This window comes from Balaenoptera physalus (assembly GCF_965194825.1).
Source record: "Balaenoptera physalus genome assembly, chromosome: 18".
NCBI lineage: Eukaryota > Metazoa > Chordata > Mammalia > Artiodactyla > Balaenopteridae > Balaenoptera > Balaenoptera physalus.
The window spans coordinates 58,652,778-58,672,694 of record NC_138899.1 but is presented as its reverse complement, the minus strand read 5'-3'; the positions used below and the strand labels follow the sequence as shown (position 1 = coordinate 58,672,694).

At 43.2% G+C, this 19,917-nt stretch overlaps 1 protein-coding gene across 2 annotated transcripts in view; it reads left to right on the top strand.

Annotated features, from left to right (window-relative positions):
• ENOX1 (ecto-NOX disulfide-thiol exchanger 1) overlaps positions 1–19,917 on the top strand; it is a 625,875-nt gene that overhangs the window by 116,311 nt on the left and 489,647 nt on the right. For both annotated transcript variants that reach the window (XM_082435381.1, XM_082435376.1), the window contains exon 2: positions 15,139–15,204. The gene's annotated coding sequence lies outside the window, so the exon portion shown is untranslated. The remainder of the gene's footprint in view (positions 1–15,138; positions 15,205–19,917) is intronic.

The window sequence follows — 19,917 nt, the reverse complement described above, 5'->3', positions numbered from 1 at the left end:
TCTTGCATAGACGTCTGCATCTTCATCTTCGGATGTTTCACATTCAACCACATAGTATAACAAAAGCATGTCCTTGCCCAGGAGCCCTGGAATATTTTTCAAGAGGGCATGTTTCCTTTTACCTCTTTCTTCACTTCTTGGACCCCGTTACTTTGATGCCATATTTAAGACAGGGTGAAGGAGTGAGTGAGGGCCTGAGGGGTAGAGTGGTTGCTTTTACAAGATCATCTCTGGAGATAGATCTGTGGCCACTTCATCCTAGAGTGAAGAGAAACCATTTCAGAAACCCAACTGAAGTTGGTTTTGTGTAAGCCTTACTATCTTTTTGCCTGGTTCTGTTGTCTTTGACGTGTCAGCTGTGCATCTAATTAAGAAAGGTTATACCTGACTCACAAATAGGCATCAAATTAGTGTGGTGAACTCTAGGAGGCATGGGACACCAGGTGCTTGGTTCCTACCATCAGCTGAAACGCAGACCTGCTTCTGCACCTGAGGAGACACTTGCTGTCCTTTCTGAAGCTGCTCCTCTTTCCCATCCCAGCTTCTCCTGTCATCACTTATCAAAGGGCCACTGAGGAGCTTGTATTGGAGGGGTGGAGGCAGGATCTAAAAATTCCTCTTGCCTTATAGGACTGTCCCCACCCTGGCTTTGCTAGACAGTTGCAGGAAGCTTATAGTATTACCCAGCCAGCTATTGGAGGAGAACTTATCTGCAATTATCTGCCATTGACCTTGGCCTAATTTCTCATGTTTTGGCTGATATTCTAAAGACGGAGGATGAGGTTTACATGTGATGTGCTGCATTCTTCCTCTGAAGTGGTTTGTTTTCCTAGCCTAGTGGCTCTATTCTATTACATTAAAAACCTGAGGTTTATTTTATAAACGTGACAACTAGTCATTATATGAGGGTTATTCCACAGGCGCTAAGCAGAACATGTAAAATGTCAAGTGCCAGGTGTGGGGTTTTTTTTCCGATTTCTTTCTTTTTTTTTTTTTTTTTTTACAGAATTCTGAAAACGGCTTAAATCTAATTGGTTCCCCCAGGATCTCAGCTCCTGTTACATTTGTGGTGCTTCTTTTTTTGAGAGGCATCTGGAGAGACTGAACTGCCACTGCTAGTTGGCAGGCAGAGTAGGAGGATGCAGCAACTTTTTTTTTCTTTCTTAGAAACTTTCAAATTTTGGGCTTAACTCTTCCCAAGCTTCAGTGTTTGATTTCCACACTTGTTTTTGCAATGTTGAGTTCTGCTTTTCCTATTATTGGATTCATATGAATGAGAATGGCAGCCACTAGGACCACCACCGTTGGTGGCCAGCCTGTATCGACTGTGAAAGAAAAATAAAGAGAATAAGAAAAACAAAGCACATATTAATAATAGTAGAGTATAATCCATGTAAACAACACTTACCAAGCACAGTTCTAATAAATAGGCTTTATGTGGGTCTAGTCTACTAAGAGTAAACACTTCTTTAGGCAACAGAGCTGAGCTATTATTAGTGGCCCAGATTCAGATGTTCCTATAGTCTAAACAATGTGAGAAGATGGCCAAAGTCTCTCCCTTAATCACAGTGAGGTCACAGCTTTGAAACCCCACGTAGTGAAGCAAATGAGAAAGAAGCCACCCTCATAGCAGGGAAAGGGAAAGGGGGAGAGTGTAAGCAAACCAGGGGCTTCTTCTTGCTTCAAAACGTTTTAGCCAGATTCTTACACTTAAGGATCTGAGCTATAACCACAACGGAAAAACATACTTACAGTGTTTATTTTTAAATATATACGATTAAACGGTACTAAAAGACTCTGGTTTCGGAGCGTGAGTCTTCCACTGTGGAATTGAAAACTAGGAAGAAGGGAAGTCAAGGCTTTAGGAAACTATTGACCTGGTTTGGGCAAAGCATACCAAGGGCACTCGGAGAAGCCAGAAACAAAAGCTTGTTGAGTACAGCGGTTAGGCTGCCTTTTGTTATTGGATTAGAAATAGCGTAGGAAGTAATAGCAAAGAAATTGTTCCTACTTTGGAAGATAAATGATTTGAAGTCTCTGTATTCAGAGAGCCTTATCTTGTAACATTTGACATCTACTTCTCTTAAACACAGGCAGGAAGAGTAACAAGAAGAATGGGCTCAAACTGTGCTTTGATTAAATGCCTCTTTGTGGGTATGTGTGTGTGTGTGTGTGTGTATGGCCCAAGTGAGAATATCTGTTTAATTGAAATCTGATTGTTCTGTTATTGGTGAGGGAGGACCTGCCCAAGCATAGAAAAAACCTAATTTCAGGCTTAGCAGGCAATGAAGTTAATAATAAAACATGTTTATTGAATTAAAAACAGTAAGCTTCTTGTTAATTCATTTAGGAATATTTCTCAAGATTTTCTTCCCAAGATAAAAAACTTATATATCTGCCAGACGGGATAAGGGCCAGCCAGACTCCATGTGGGTAAACGTCCTCGTTTTATTGTCCTCAGGGAGACAGCACAGACCAGGGGCACCGGGATTCCTATGTTGATGTTGCCTGTGCCATTGCCAAGCTGTCCCGCCCCGGGTAAATGACTTGGTCTCATTGGCCCTCAGTGTTTCTCACGTATGAAATAAGGGAACTGGATTAGGTGACTTCTAAGGCTCTTTCTGCACCTAATATTCGATAAAACAAAGGTGTAAACGGTGGAAAGAAAAGCACAGAGCGGTGAGGAAAAGATAAGTGTGGTAGTTCAGTGCTTGAGGAAGGATTTTCTGGGCAGAGAAGGAAACAAGCCAGGGCAAGGCTGCAACAAAGGTTCTCTCCATCTTTGTTCAGCTCCCGTGTACCTGATGGTTTTAGGTAACTCAGGAATGCTCCTCTTGCCTGCCCCCTCTTATTTTCTCTTTTTCTCTCCCATATTTCCTTACATCTTTCTCTACACCCCTACCCACCACCATCTTTACATCTCCCTGAGGAATAGATGTGGTTAGGATTTGTCAGGAAGACACAGGAAAAATGAAACTTGTTGGAAAAATAGTTTTCCACTTTGTTTTTTCCTTTTATTTCCTAGGATCTGTTATAACTTCAATTTTGCTAAATAAAAATAGTGAACATTTTCAACTCATGGGTTGTGTGTTCATAATGGTGATAATCACGATACAGGTACTAACGTTGAGTGCTTACTGTGTGCCAGGAAGAGCAGTAACTTAGTTACTCCCCCTAACAGCACTAATGAGGTAGGTCCTGTTACTAGCACCACTATGCAGATGAGGACGCTGGATCAGAAAGGTTAAGTAACTTGCCCACGGTTTCCAGCTAATTATGGCAAAGCTAGTCTCCGATCTCAGGCAGTTGTTTGCCAGTGTCGCCGTTTTCATTCACTTGGCCTAGCTGCATCTCCTCTGAGGCAGAGATGATATGTTTTATTCATTTTTCCCATTCCCTTGAGATTTGGTACAACGCTGGAGGAAAGTATACTTTGAATTCGTGTAGGATGGACTTACAGGTGTACCGTCCTACCTCCTACCTGGGAGAGAAAGCTGTCCAAGGCGTCCTCTGTCTCCAGGGGAGAAGCTGTGCCCATAAGTGCCCTCCCAGCTGTGCAGAGATTTGTGTTGACAAATCTTTGACTTGCGTTTGAAAGCATCTGCTTCCTGTTTGTGTGAATTTTTTAATTTAGAAGTTTCAGTTTTAAGAAAGTTAGACTAGTTTAAAGGAGTTGAATTATATTTCTGTGCAAACAGTGAAACTGTAGTATCATTTAAACAAATGTAGCTGATAAGTTAATATATGAACCAAGAAATAGCTGGGAACAGAGCGTCAATGAAAGCACTAGATTTAGTTGTGAGAAAAAAAAAAATTCCTTTAAGGTTTTATTTGCCTGAATGCAGTTGACTTTGGAGATATACTAGTTTTTCACTTACGAACATTTGATACAGGGGAAAAAAAATGGATCAATATGTTTACATACCAAGGTCAATCTTTCTACTATTATGTATGATGTTAAGAGTGAGAGAAATAAGAGAGCTCATTCTTTTTATATTTGTTGCCATGGTACAAGGATAATATCTTCTTGTGAAGATGTCTGTATTAGAGGGTGAAGGATGCATTGTTTATTCATTATGTCCTCTAAGGTCTCACTTACCTTGTAGTCGGATTTCCAGCAGCTCTATCATCTGGAACATACATAGGTGCCTAGAAGTATAGGATCATGGAAGATTAATGTTGGAAGGGATCTTAGAGATCCTTTAACCCAGCTGCCTTATTTTGCAGATGAAAAAGTACAGCCTCAAACAACTAAGGGACCTGGTCATGGATTAGAATAAAATCTTCAAATAGAAAATGATAATTACAGAGGTTGCATACTATTTACCCTATTAATTTACTTTATAAGTATTTGTTGAGTGCCTCATATGTGGAAGACATTAGGGGTAGAGCAGTCCTCCTTGGTCTAGGAAGGATACAGGCCCTCCTTCAAACTCTTACCAAACATATGTGTCATGAGGCCACAGATGAGAAATATCTGAGAATGAGTCCTGATAAACTCTTTTTTTTTTTAACATCTTTATTGGAGTATAATTGCTTTACAATGGTGTGTTAGTTTCTGCTTAATAACACAGTGAATCAGCTATACATATACATATATTGACGATGATGGGGACTTTGTCTTGTTAATTCCCCAGTGTCTCATGCCCTCCAGGGGATGAAGCCGCTGACCACAGGAAGAAATGAAAGCTGTGACCACAATGTCGAAATCTGGGAACATTTAGTGTTAGCAAATCTACTGACTTAAAAAGCCTACAAGGAATTATAACATTTATTTATTTATTTATTTATTTATTTATTGGCTGCGTCGGATGTTAGTTGCGGCACGCGGGATCTTTCGTTATGGCGCGCAGGCTTCTCTCTAGTTGTGGTGTGCGGGTTTTCTCTCTCTAGTTGTGGCACACGGGCTCTAGAGTGTTCCGGCCCAGTAGTTGTGGCGCATGGGCTTAGTTGCCCTGCTGCACGTGGGATCTTAGTTCCCTGACCAGGGATCGAACCCGTGTCCCCTGCATTGGAAGGCAGAATCTATACCAGATTCTATACCACCAGATTCTATACCACTGGACCACCAGGGAAATCCCTGTAACTTCTTATTCCAGTGCTAAAACTTAAATTCATGTTGACAGCCCCGAGTCAAGAAAAAGTTAAAGTTCTTTCGACCTGTTCTTTTAGCAAAGTGGTTAAGTATACATTACATTTTAGCTTTCATATATAAAGAGTCTTGATGAGCTTCACTTCTCTGGGACATTTACTCATTTAGTCCTCAAAACATTTAGTCATCGAAATCTGTTGAACACCTTTTATGCATAACAGCTTGTCTCTAGACCATGAATAAATAAGTTTGATGTTAGTGGAGGGGAGATTGGTCATCACTGTAAATAAATTTGATGTTTGGCCATTAACTTTACAGCAGGGTTTTGTGTACTGAAGCACCATTATGAAGGTTGGGATGAAAGAGGTCACGCTAAATGCGGGAGAGAGGGGGGGGAGTAAATAAGCTACAGCAACTTCTGCATCCCAGGCAGTGTGCCAAGTCTGTGACTTCATTTGATCCTCCCGCCAGTTCTGTGTGGCACTCAGTTGTCCCCATTTGCCGATGAGGAAGCTCAGAATCAAGGAGGGAGTTAATTTACCCACAATGACATAGTTGGTAAACAGCAGGACTTGGATCTGTGTCTCTGTGGCTTGGTCCATTGTCCTTGAAGCAAGTGGCATTTCCCTCTTCCACTGGCATGGAGTGTAGCTTGATGGACACATGCATTTGTTCATTTATGTATCCATCCATCTATTCAGCAAATGTTTGGAGACCAGCTTTATGCTGGACTCTTTAAGGAGGTGCAGATATGAATTAATAGTAATTTGAGCTACGGGATAATATAATAAATAATGAAAGTTCATGACAAAACTATATGACCGTGATGGTTTTTAATTTTAGCCTATAGACTCAGTGCTACTACTTTAAGATTATACCTCTTATATGTGGGGGAATTATTATTTTGAATTTTAAAAAACATTGATTAGCCATGAGAACAGAATTAAATCATTTGTAGTTAGCAAATTAAGTTTTTAATTGCATATTGGTGCTAAGTTGGTGATGTAGGCCTCATGACTAAACAAAGGCAACCTTTCTTGCCTCATCCGGCACCCTGTATGATATTGGATGCACATTTTTTGTAGCACCTCCCAGATTCCAAGTAAGTGGGGTATCACTTGATGGTGGTTTATCGCCTCGGCAGCTCTGAATTAGTGAAGCCTAGATTGGTGAAATTTATAGCACATAGAGTTAGAGAACAAGAAATATACTAACAGCATGTTCTAGAAAGCACAGGATCTCAAGCCACAAGATCTGGGTTTGAATGAAGGCTCTTTCACTTGGGTGGCATTGTGCAAAATTTTTAAATCTCTTTGAGCCTGGATTTACTGATTTAATAGTGTTTATGTCACATAGTGTTATGGGAATGAAAAGACACAGTATATGTGAAAAATGCTTGGCAAAGAAAGCTGTAGCGTTTAATTGTATAAAGATAGAATCATCACTCTGATAATTGTCTGGCCAGGGTCTCAGGTGTCTTGTGAGGATAAAAGAGCGTTTGACATTGGACCCAAGCTGTGAAGGAAAGACAAGAAATAGAGCTGTACAGAGGGATCGTTATGACTATAAAGGGACAAGAGTGTGAGCATTTGCCTTATTTTTGCCTACTCCGTTCCTGAGCCATTTCTAGTGACAGGTACCGCTGGCATCCTGCAACCTTCTGCTTCCAGCCTCTAGGGTTGCCTCTAAGATGTCTCATAGTGGTGTCGAAAGCCCACTGCTTCGAATGCCCCCCTGGTTTCTAATCCACTGCTTGCTTTTGGTCATTCCTACTTGTGTGCCCGTCTGCCCTCCAGGCCTCCCACCATCGGCCCATCTTGCTCGCTGACTAGGCTCTTCCTAGGAGCAGACTCTCTGAATCAAGTCCCCTGTGAATTATCCCCAGTTTGCCTTTCTTCTTGCCATCTGTCTTTCCTGAACTCTCTTTGAAAATCTCAATAACCACACTACCAAAAAAGCAAGAAAACTTTACTGATAGGAGAAGACAGAATTAGGGAAAATGATGTGTACAAGCAGGACAAAGGATTCTGTAGGGCAGAGCGGACAGGGAGATAGGGCCTGGTGGAGGATATTGATGTGAATGGGAGCCTGCGGGTAGTTTCAGGGAGTGAGCTGCCTGAGCATCTATCTAACAATAGGGCAGGTGTCCACTCTCCTCCGTGTGTGGAGAGAGCCTGTCAGTCCTATGTGCCTCTGTGAAAGCATTCGGTAAGAAAATCAATGTTGTAGGGGGAGTGATTCCCATCTTTACATGTGGTTTTAACGCTGACAAATGATTTTCTCAATCTCCAGCTAGGAGGACAGGGTGCAGCTGACCAAGCATCTCAAAACTCCTTTCTCCCGAGCCGCCTCCTTTGGGCGCTCTCAGTCGTTACTGTGGGTTACACTTGCTGTGGTCTTGTCCATCAGCCGGCCTGTGCCTGCCATTGTAGAGGTCCTTTGGCAACACATTATTAGAGAGGAGCAGCAGAGAGGAAGTCTGCAAATCAACAAGGAAACAAACAGCCTACGTTCAGTAAGAGCAGGGAGTGTATGACTCACAGCGGGAAACATAGAGGCAGACAGCCCCTCTTTGTTTCCCTTCCAGACTTCAAAACGTCGAGGTGGGAGACCTCGCAGCTTCTGAGGGAGAGCCTGGTGGATGATGAGGGAGAGCCTGGTAGATGGAAGAGGAGAGTCTATTTTGAAGCCACGTAGAGGTGGCAGGCAGACAAGATGGCATGCCCACTCCTCCCGGGCCTGCCCCCTGTCTTCTTCAAACATGACCGGAATGGTTTTAGTGGTGATTTCATCCAGTTGAATTTTACTCCTTTAAATAATATTGCAAAAACCTGACCTGTCAACTCTGGTTTTCCCTTTTCCTAAAATGTGTTTAGTGCTTTGGGTGTTCTTTGGGAAACCTAAGGCACAGGGGAGGAGGTCCTGGGGAGGTGTATGAAGAGGTGGCGTTAGGCCAGCTTCTTCCATTTCTGAGGAAGCTCCTTATGTGTAACCCTGAGGAGGTTTCTGAAGGGCTAGTGCCTGAGAGGCCTTGTTGTTCGTAATTAACATGTCTGTTTAAAAATCAGTGTCCCATCGCACTTGAATATTTGATTTGCTCTCTGTGAGGTTTGCTTTCATGTTATTGATTTTTTAGGTTTGTCAACCACATTTTATGGATGATTTCAATAGCATCCAGACGGGATGAGCTTGCTATAGGAAAGGAGGCCGCATCAACCCCACCCTTCCCTCATCCGGGGTGCGTGTTCCCTCATGAAGCGTGGTGCTCGCGGGTGCCCTGAACATTCCGGATGATTTACAGAGGGTGTGATACGTGGTGTGAACTCCTGCAGGGAAGCCTGGTTCCTTGTTTCAGCTCTGCTGACCCCTTGCTGTGTGACCTCCGGAAAGACTTTTCCCCCTATTTGCCCTCAGCTTCCTTGCACGTTAATGGAAACAACAACAATAACACAACTCTTTCTCTTTATTCCTTGAAAGATGGTTGAAATGATCTCAGATTTGCTTTGAATTGCAAAACCCATCTATTAAGCATGACACATATTTGCATATATCCACGTATGTGAGTATATGTATCACACACATGCACACATCTGCTACTCACATTAAGGCAGAGGTCAAGCAAGTTGACCTTGAGTTCCCTTGGTGAACTCGGACCCCCACTGCTTCCTTAGGGCTCCACATGGCACCTTGTGTGGTCTTCATAGGCCGTTTCCCAAGGGTCTTCCCTCTCTCAGGGAATGGTCTCTCTTCTTATTCAGAAATCATCTTTGATTTCTCTTTCTCCCTCACCTCTCATTTCCAATCTATCCATCACCAATCCTGTCAGCTCTTCTTTCAAAGCATATTTCAAATTCTATTCTTCTCTCCCTCTTCTCATCCCTGGCAACCACTGATCTTTTAACTGTCTCCATAGTTTTGCCTTTCCTAGAATGTCATACACTTGGAATCATACAGTGTGTCGCCTTTTCAGAATAGCTTCTTTCACTTAGTGATATGCATTGGAGATTCTTCCCTGTCTTTCCATGACGTTAAGGATTTTGCTTTAGCTTTTTGCTCTGCTCACCTTTTCCTGTCCACCCTTTAACTAACCTCTCTTGTCACATCACCTTCTTGCAGGTTCTTTCTAGCACTTGTTACCCTCTGACATTTTCTTTTATTGTTTACTACCTGTCTCTCCCGTGAGATATCAAGCTCTGTGAGAGTGAAAGTCTTGTCTGCCTCACTCCTGGTTGCGCCCCAGCGTCTAGAACAGTTCTTAGTGCATAGCAGATGCTCAGTAAATGTTGGGAGAGTTGAATGCATCAGTGACCTTCAATAGATGAACCTGCTTTAGCTTTACTCTTCTCTCCTAGCTGGTCTTCAAGGTGACAAACTCTTTCATTCACACTGCTCCAGGTTTTGTTCGGAGGAAGAGGCAGACATTCATGTTAAGTCACCGAGTCTGAGAATTATATCTTGTTCACCTTCGGCTTCTGAAGCTCTCTTGGTTGTCTGCTGAATTTAATGGGCCTCCAGGCAAGCGGCAGTTGGGAGCCTTGTGCAAGAGAGAACAGAGGCGGTAGAAAATGATTAAGGGAAAATAGCGGAAAAGTATAATTTTACATTTATTGAGTCACACATTGTACTCCAAGCTGTGTATAACATTAAAAACGAATTAGGAGACAAGTCAGATATAAAATGAGTGAGCACACACAAGCCCACAAATACTGCAGAGAGGAAGGTATTTCTCCAAGTGCCTCTTCTCATTTACCAAACGGTAGCCTTACCAGAATATATGGGCTCGTTCAGGAGAGACATCAGGCAGCCCGTGTTTGTGGCCCGGTCATGCCCTGGCGGCACAGAGAGACCTGCAATTTCATTACTGCTTCTTGAAGAAACTTTCTTCAACCTAACAGACTTTCTAGGGAGACCAAACCAAGTGCAGCTGAGTTTAATGTTCTCATTAACATGTTAAAGAGGCTTTTATTCATGAATGGCTGAAGCTGTAATTGCTTTATCCTCATAAACTGTGGAAATATGTGGCCATCTCTTACAGTGGCGTTCACCCAGACCCCTCTCTCAGGAAGGTCTGCTTAATGGAGGGGTTGGCTGGATCTAGGGGCTGGGAAGGGGGTTATCTGGATCATATCTTTCAGGGATGTAGTGGAAGTGATGGGAGGGGGCCCCCCCTTCCTTGATCTGTTTTCATGCGGTAGCTCTTGTTGTGTACGCACTATTTGTCTACTTGACCTTGAGTTCTCACTTGGAAATCATATGAGAGACAAACGCTGAAATACACACATGCACCCAAATGTTGTGGGAAGAAGTGGGTTTTTATCCTCCCATAAGCAGTCGCTTATTGAGGTGAGATTAGAAGAAATCCACAAATGTTGAGGTGCTGGTAGACTGAACAGGGAGTTGATCTGGAAAAGGAATTGTGTGAATCACAGGTGGAGCTGGCCCTCAGAACTGGCTTTGGATGGTGACCAGTGCAAAAACATAGCTGTAGAGCTTTAGGGAGTGGATACAGATGGCATATACAACTATTTTTCTTCCTCTAAATATTTATAATGTTGTATAGGTAACACTGAAATCGTAGAGCTGTCTGTGGTCCATATATAGCTAGGAAACTATATTGCCAGAAACCTCAAACTGAAACTTAAGGGGACGAAAGATTAAAACATGCTATCTTTTCCTCTATTCCTTATTATTAGAAAGCACTGTCTGTTGAATGGTAACAAATCTAGGTCTCATGATATGCAGATGTGGTAATGTTAAGTAACATCTAGGGATTGTTTAAAGATATTTTTTCTTTTTCCATTGATGAGTCATTGAGGTACTTTACTCTGGGTCAGATTTAAATTAAAATACATGTGTCCTAGAGTTGTCAAAGTTTTTTCCTCAAGAGGCAAATCCTTCTTTTCAGATGTGAGTGCAGGGCTTTCGTTAAAACTGTTTCAGGTCGGAGGGGGCAGTGGAGTTGAAAGTTAACATAGGAGGCTCTTTCTACATGAAAATTGGATGGGTTTCTGAAGAGGCCTTTTCTGGAGGGGTGACCATCTCAGCCCAATGGTTTTCATGGTGTTAATGTTGTTAACGTTAAAAAGAAACACTCATGATTTTTGAACACAAAGAAAATACATGCTGATTTTAGAAATACTATTGATTATATACTGTTGATGAAATACATTTTTAAGAGATTCAGAGCCAGATATAACAAATTACACTGCCGGCTAAGCCAGCTCTGCTCTAACTCTTGGTTGGTTGATATGGAGTGACTTGCATCCCTTTTTCGGGGAACTGCTAAACTGGTCCCTGAATTCTGACATGAATCCAGAGAGGCAGGACCTCTTGGGGTTCTATTTAGACCTAGCTCCACCTGTCGTGTCTCCTCTTTCCCTTTTCCAAGATAGGATTGCAATCCCTTTCCTGGTCTACAGAGCGAATCCGTTCTGGAGCCTTCTTGGCTTGCCTACGAAATCTTGGTGAGCTATGATCAGGTCCTTACTTCCTAGTTTGACTCGGAACTGTTGAAGAAGTGTAAAGGTGTGATGAGCGCATCAGTAATTTTAGGGTCTGGACAAAGTATCATGGGAACAAATGGAGGGACTGACTAATTTATCCCAGGCTACTGTATTTTTTTTTGGAGAACTTTTGTCTGTTCTCTAGAGTTTTTCTGTTTGCTCATTTGCTATTAGAATGTTAGTTGTCACATCTGACCACTCAGTATCCCTGCCCAGTCAGCCCCTCTGCCCTTTCTACTTCTTGGAGGTGAGTTACATCCACAGCCCTGTGTTTACCTTATGATTAGGTGCCACTGCCAAAAGCCTAGGGGAAATTTTCAAAGTGCATCCGTGTGCCATAGTATTTCCCTCCAGCTGCTTAATTCTGTTGTGTCTTAGGCTAATACTGATTGGTCAGTTGATTCTTTGATTAATTAACTTATTCATTCATCAAACATTTGGGGAGCATATACTATATGCCAGGGGCACATACTACATCTAGGCGCTGGGATAAAAGGGTGAGCAAAGCAGATTTGTCTACAGAGTTTTGCTGATCGTTCACAGGGGTGAAAATAAGAGTAAAATACCTAAAGAAAGCCAAATTGCTTTTCTGTAATTCAAAGAGTATGTGTGAGATTGCCATATCACAGCCGGCTCTGTAGAGTACTCCGTAAGTGCATTTCATGCAGGAAGTGGTGGTACCAGACATTTTCTGTATTATAATAATCTTCGTACATTTATTAAGCTGTAACTTGTAAGGCTTCCTGATGGGGCGTTAAATGAGCCTTTTTGTGTGCTGCATTGTGTCTTTGTCAGGAGGCACTCTGGTAACTCCTGCCTGTAATGAGGCCCATTTCAGTCATTCCAGGAGGGTTTGGGGGATCGGCACAAAGAGGGGTAAGACGAACACTAAGGAAAGGGTTGGATTCATGGTGGGTTGAAGGGAGCGTCCTTAGGAAAAACCGGAGATAGGATGAAATCCTTTTGCCTAGTATATTTTACGTCTCGGTACCCTTTGAGCACAGCAGCTGAATAGCCCAGCATTGTTCTACATTTTAAAAACTGCTAAGAAAATGCTAGCTTACTACATTTATAAAGTTTTTTTTAAAATAAATTTATTTATTTGTTTTTGGCTGCATTGGGTCTTCGTTGCTGCGCACGGGTTTTCTCTAGTTGAGGCGAACGGGGGCTACTCTTCGTTGCGGTGCGTGGGCTTCTCACTGCGGTGGCTTCTCTTGTTGTGGAGCACGGGCTCTAGGCGTGCAGGCTTCTGTAGCTGTGGTGAGCAGGCTCAGTAATTGTGGCTTGCGGGCTCTAGAGCGCAGGCTCAGTAGTTGTGGCGCACGGGCTTAGTTGCTCCGTGGCATGTGGGATCTTCCTGGACCAGGGATCGAACCCGTGTCCCCTGAATTGGCAGGCGGATTCTTAACCACTGCGCCACCAGGGAAGTCCCTAAAGTTTGTTTTTTTTGCCTTCTCAACTGTTGACCTGGCAGCAGGTTGGGAGAATCTGCGAACTCCAAGTGTGACGATGGGACAGCAGACGAGCCCAGCAATTTTCCTATAATTTCCAAGCTCTGTGCCTGGGAGGTCTGGCTACACACTGATAACAGAGGTTCGACTCTGGGAAAGGAGAGAGCGTAGAAGAGGGGAAAGAAGTATGGGCACATTAGTGAGGAACAGGGAAAAGAGGTCAAGGGGGGAAAGGTAGAAAGATGCTCTGTTATCCTCGCTTCTCTCCCTCATCTCCTTCTTCTCATAGCAGGAGGGGGTGAGAAAGCAGGCAGATTGAAAAGGAGAAGAAGAGAGTTGAATTAGAGATGGGAGGGCACTTGGAGGTGGTAAGGGAGAAGGAGAATGAGTCAGAGGAAGTGAGGGGGAAGGAGGCAGGATAAGGACTACTTAAATGTAGGGAGAGGAGACAGGCACAGAGAGGGGCATGCACACTGTGGTCTCACCGAGAGCCTTCAATTGCTCCCAGCGATGCAGCAGCCAAAGAGCCAGTGTCCCTCCCCGAAGACAGTTTCCTGACTTTTGTATTAACTTTAATGCCATTCTCTTTATGGTCCCTGTATTGCTGGTTGCAGCTGCATTGACTCTGTGACTCTGTGTGATCAGAGAGCAGATGCAGAGACTGAGTTCTGTTGTCCCTGCCCCCTTGCAGTGTTCAGCAGACTTCTGAGTCAGTGCTGCTTGCATTTGATGTCTGCCATTCCTCCTTGTCTACAGGTAGGGGAGCTGAAGGGGAAAAAATGTTCCTAACGGCTTCCGGCTTTAGAGCTCGTGCATACAAATATTCAAAGCAGTTGAGAAAAACAACTCTATACAGTCACAATCCAATATTTTTTCTAAGTAAAGGTAGTTGACTCCTTCATCGCTGGGCTGGGTACTTGCCCTAACCCAGCACCACACTCACTGCGCCTACAGGTGGGCTGCTTCTTGAAACATCTTTCCTCTTCTTTTTTCGAAGCTCAGCTCAGGAAGCCCTCGCAGTGTCCCAGGTCTGGGTCAGGTGCTTTCTAAGTGTGCACCAGTGCCCTCCTCTGCACCCTGGCTTCTGGTGCCAACCTTTCCCTATTAGAGCTCCCATTCCTATTGTAATTTCTGTTCTTCCCCTACACTTTGGGCTCTTGACCCAATGTTGGATATCATGGAGCATCTAAATAGATGTTCAGTAACTGCTTATGGAATGAATGAATGGCTATGGTGCTGCTTTTGTAAGTGTAAAACAAAAGTCTTCTAGAATCAACTGTGCTTTAGGTATAAGTGTACAATTAGCCCACGTATTCTGAAAGAGAAAAGTTGACTTAGCCAGCAGTAAGGGATTTCTGGGGACTTTATTCAGCTATAATAAAGGCACTGTGATTCCATTAACAGAGGACAGTCTTGAAGTTTCAGGCAACCTATTTTTTGTGATTCTAGTAATTGCAGGTCAGATAGATAAGGAGCTTCGAAACCATGCTTCTCAGACATGAATGTGCATAGGAATCACTCGAGGATCCTGTGAAAATACAGATTCTGTTTCAGGAGGTTTTAGCATTTCAGGCTCCCTGGTGATGCTGATGTTGGTGGTCTGTAGACCTGACTCGAGTAACAAGATTTTAAAATACTTTCTAGTAAATAAAGTTGGGATTTATTCTATGGAAATATATAGATGCATTTTTATAGTTTGAGGAACCACAGACTTCCTAAGAGAAAACGTAGAAATATCTAACCCTTATGTCAAGTTGGAAATTTGCAGGAAGTCTTTCCTACACTTAAAAAGAGTAATCCTGTACTGATCAGCCCCCCCAAACTGCTTTCAAATGATACTCTAGGTTGTACTGCCCTTAACTAATATACAGCTTGATTTATGTAGGCTTTTCCAGATTTGGGGGGCCCTGGCCCTGACCCCAGCCCTGGTGTAGCTACTTTAGCAACAAGGACGACTTTTAAAGCAGAAATATTCTTTGGAAGATCGACAGAACTTTGCAAGCGAAACCTTGCATCTGCTTATGTATATTCCAACAGCTCTCTGAGTTTGCTGTTGGACGTTTTCTCTAACACGGCTGCCTTTATTTTACAGGTCCTTTGCAGCCAGCATGATGCCATCCTTATAAACCGTGGAGGAGAGAGCGCTCACCATGTTCAGGTAAAGGGATGGTGGGTACAGCAAGCGACGAGCACGGCCGCTGGCAGGTTGCTTGTCACTGTATGAGAAGTGATGCAGCTTTGATTAAGCTGACATTCAGTTGACATCATTCTCTTGTGTGCGTTTTACTCACTTATACCGGGGTGCAGAGGGCCAGTCATGAGTGGTCTCAGTGAACTAATGTGCATTTGGGGAGCATCTCAGAGTACCTACAACAGGGACTCTGTAGACATCCAGGGAGGAAACAGGACTGGTCACCTGGAATCTCTTTCCATCTTCTACAGTGTTAACATAGAGTTACTGCTATTCATCTTTATTACCTTATCAGAAGGCTTTGATCTTTTCAACATTGATGTAAATAGGTGAATACTGAAGACTCTTCTAGTTAAAGTCTTATCTCTGTCCCCTTACCTGAAGTTGCCCTTCTAAAGATTCTTTGCATTTTCCTTTTAAATAAATGTATGTCCCACAACTTTGATTTGCCTCAGTAGGTCACCAAGATTAATTTTCCATTAACCTTTATGGCTTCTTTCTTTCTAATCATCTTTTTAGAGTATTAAACATTGGGTCAGCCTCTGTATAGGATATAAACCATCTCTTTCTTTGATGGTCTTTATGGAACGGACGTAGATGGTGTTGATCTCTGGTCCATTGACTGAACCTGGCCCTGTGAATTGAATCAAACCATCTGTGGATAGACCCACACAGGAGTTCCATTGACCATGGCAATTTTGTCATCGGCCTTGCTTCTTTTGTGACCCAGTCTGTATTAGTTTTCTCTGGAAGCTGTAACAAAGGAACACAAACTGGGTGGCTTAAATGACAGACACTTATCATCTCGCGGTTCTGGAGGCTAGAAATCCGAAATCAAGGTGTCAGCAGGCTTGGTTCTTTCTGAGGGTTGCGAGGGAGAATATGGTCCATGCCTTTCTCCTAGCTTCTGGTAGCCTCAGGTGTTCCTTGGCCTATGAACGGCCATCTTCTTCCTGTGTCTTCGCATTGTTTATCCCTGTGTTCAAATTTCTGCCCTTTTGAAGACACCTGTCATGTTGGATTAGGGACTCCTTTAATGACTTCATCATAATTTGACCATCTGCGTAGATTCTACATCTAAATGAGGCCACATTTAATTAAGACTTCCACATACTTTCTGGCACACATAATTCAACCCATAACACTATCTAAGGGAAGGGGACTTCGTTCCTCTTGGTTTGCCCTAAAGAAACTAGCACAAAGCTTGTTGCTTAATATTGGTTGAATGAGTGAATGGCAAAGACCGTAATGACCGTGGTCAAATTCATTTGGCAAAAGCAAAGTGCTGTGACCAGAGGTGGGCAGCTCTTCTGCTCCCTTATCCTCAGCGACCTCTTACTTTTAGGATAGTCCAAGTTCAACAACGTCATAAACGGGACGTGAGCTTTCCTTTAAAAGTAAGAGCAAGTAGACTTTTTCTAAAATGTAGCTCTTTCTGTGAGCCAGGCCCTCTTTCTCTACTGCATGGCAGGCTGAGCTGGCAATTTACATGCCACCTCTATCAGGACATCAAGATATCTTTCCAGCTAATTCAATACCATTGAAATCATACTTAGCCGGGCTATTCTTTCTTTCCAGCTGCATCACTTTGCGCTTATTAAATTTAACGTCTGTTCCAGAGCTCTCATCTCTAAATGCAGTCCTGAAACAGGTCTGCTCCCGTTGTGTCTTCTCTCTTCTCTGTGCTTCCTCGGGTAGAAATTATTAGCTATGGTCTTTTGTGTGTTGCTTCGATTTGAGTATTGGTAACATGTGAGGATCCTGGTCTCAAGATACCACTTAAATGATCCGTTCCTCCGTGATGTTTATTTAGAAAACCCTTATTTCCTGCAAGGGTAGAGCTTTCTGGACGTATCTACTGTGACTTCCAGGAAAGGATTACCTTTCTGTCCCAAAAGGAAGCCTCCTGCTGAGAGAGGTCGAAGGCCAGTGGGGACTTGGTCCTGGGAATGAAGCAGGCATCTTTCAGGACCCTGTGAACTGATTTCAGGCCCCGGGTTAGTGCTGCAGGTGGGCAGGCCAACATCTAGATATAGACTGTGTGGCTCCCACCTGGCCTCCGCAAGGCTGGACATCAGGTGGGCTGGGATAATTGACTTCCAGGCTTCCCCACCCCACAGAAGCTTTCCTATTCCTGGGGGTGGGGCTGCAGGTCATCCCATGGCCGAGGGATAGTGTTGGCCTAGACAGCACTGGATTTATAAGATGATGACAGGCCGTAGAAAATGAAAATGAAAATGAAAATTCATTTCAGCCTTTTTCACGCTGACATTAGTCCTAACAAAACTGGTGAATCACAAGGCAAATTTTTATGGTGTGTGTGATACCTGCAGGCACGGTTCCACCAAATGCCATCGTGTATGGTTGTATAACTTCATCCTGGTGCCTCCACTGCTTGCTTGTCTTTTCCATCTTATCGAAGTGCTGACTACCCTATATTACAAGTGCTTACTATCCTTCTATAATAACTTCATGTGAATCCCCTCGTTTGGTGTGTGAGAATGTCTACAGGCCTAAATTAAAAGTAAAACAGTTTGTTTTGGTCACACAATGACTATATCAGAGTGATGGTGGAAGAGCTCTTTGACGATGATGTGTGGAGTTCAGTGAGCAATTGCATCTTGGTTGTTAAACAGTCCTTAAACAGCTTGTTTAGTACCCTAAAGTGGCACTGCTACAATTATGACATTCTAATAAATCTTATTTTAATAACTAGGTTATTTTGTGTGTACCTAACACTTCTGTACCATTAAAGAGAAATAAACCAGAAATGAAACCTCAAGTGTCTTGAAAACTAAAAACTAACTTATGGTTGCTAAGTCTTTTCCCCTCTTCCATTTTGCACTTTCCAATTTCTCTAATCTGAGATTTCTGAAAGTTCAGATATACCTGTTTCGTGGAATTGATAATAATACGCATATTCACTGTGCAACTCTGATTTTTAAAAAAAGGGGAAATGATTTTTATGTTTTTTTAGTTAATAATTAACACGGTAGTTTTAAGACCTCTGAAATTTTAGAGTGTTTTTATGATACACGGGAAACATTTTAATTAAAGAAATTATACTTTGAATCAAGATTCTATCAGACTTTCTCAGAACATGTTTGCACACGGGTAAGTTAAGATACGAATCTTACTGTTTGTTCTCTTTGGGTTCTTTTTCTGCCTGTCTCCTGACGGTTCTGTTTTTGATTCTTTGAAATCTGTAAGTTTATACTCAGAGCTTTTAAGCTGATAATATAAAAGTCATGAAGAAGAGCAGAGGGCTTCTGGCAGGGAACTCAGAAGCTCGGTATACTTCTCCATGTCTTGCTGCCCTGACGCTTAGCTCTCACCAAGCTCTCTCAAGTTTTCTCTAATTCTTTCATATTTTTACTTTCTTTTCCCCTTTTCATCTATGACCATCATTTTTGCGGCTTTTCCTTCCTTTTGTTTTTTATATGACCACTCAGTTTGTTCATTTGTTCATTCACTCATTCATCCATTCAAGTATTGTCCTTCTCACATGTGACAAGAGTGGCTCTGGGGATAACATCAAGGTGGTTACAGTTTAGGTGGGAGATGGTCATGCGGAAGTTGTTGCTGTGACGGGCCTCTCTACTATGTGCTCCTCACACACAGGAAAAAGAGCAACGGAGTTGGCTTGGGGAAGTCAGGAAATGCTTTACAGAGAAGGTGGCATTTGAGTGGAGATTGAAAAGAGTGAGAACCTTGCCAGATGGACCAATGTGGTGGAGAGAGAACATCCTAAAGGAGAAAGGGCGGGGGGCGTAGCAGGGAGGTGTGGGGAGCAGGGTGTGTGTGTACTGCTTGCTGTTCGGGTGGCGTTGCTGGAGCGTGAGGTGGGAGGGAGGGTGTAGGGCTGGCTGAGGCTCTGCGGGAAAGCAGGCATCGATGGAGAAGCTCCCCTTACATACTGTGAGCCTTCTTTCCATCTCAGGTCTGCAACCTGCAGTTGCCTCGGGTTCATCCTGCACCTTGCAAGGAGGCGGCCTGTGTTAACAGGCTTATCTCCTGCCAAACTCCTCCCAGCCTCACTGCTGCTAGAGGGAAGTCAGGGCTTCCTAACCTGGCTCTCGAAGAGCTCAGCGCCCTCTCTCTCTCTCTCTCTTTTTTTTAACATCTTTATTGGAGTATAATTGCTTTACAATGGTGTGTTAGTTGCTGCTGTATAATGAAGTGAATCAGCTATACATATACACGTATCCCCATATCCCCTCCCCTTTGCGTCTCCCTCCCACCCTCCCTATCCCACCCCTCTAGGTGGTCACAAAGCACCGAGCTGATCTCCCTGTGCTATGTGGATGCTTCCCACTAGCTATCTGTTTTACATTTGGTAGTGTATATATGTCCATGCCACTCTCTCACTTCGTCCCAGCTTACCCTTCCCCCTCCCCGTGTCCTCAAGTCCATTCTCTACATCTGCGTCTTTATTCCTGTCCTGCCCCTAGGTTCATGAGAACCATTTTTTCTTTTTTAGATTCCATATATATATGTGTTAGCATACGGTATTTGTTTTTCTCTTTCTGACTTACTTCACTCTGTATGACAGACTCTAGGTCCATCCACCTCACTACAAATAGTTCAGTTTCGTTCCTTTTTATGGCTGAGTAGTATTCCATTGTATATATGTGCCACATCTTCTTTATCCATTCACCTGTTGATGGACACTTAGGTTGC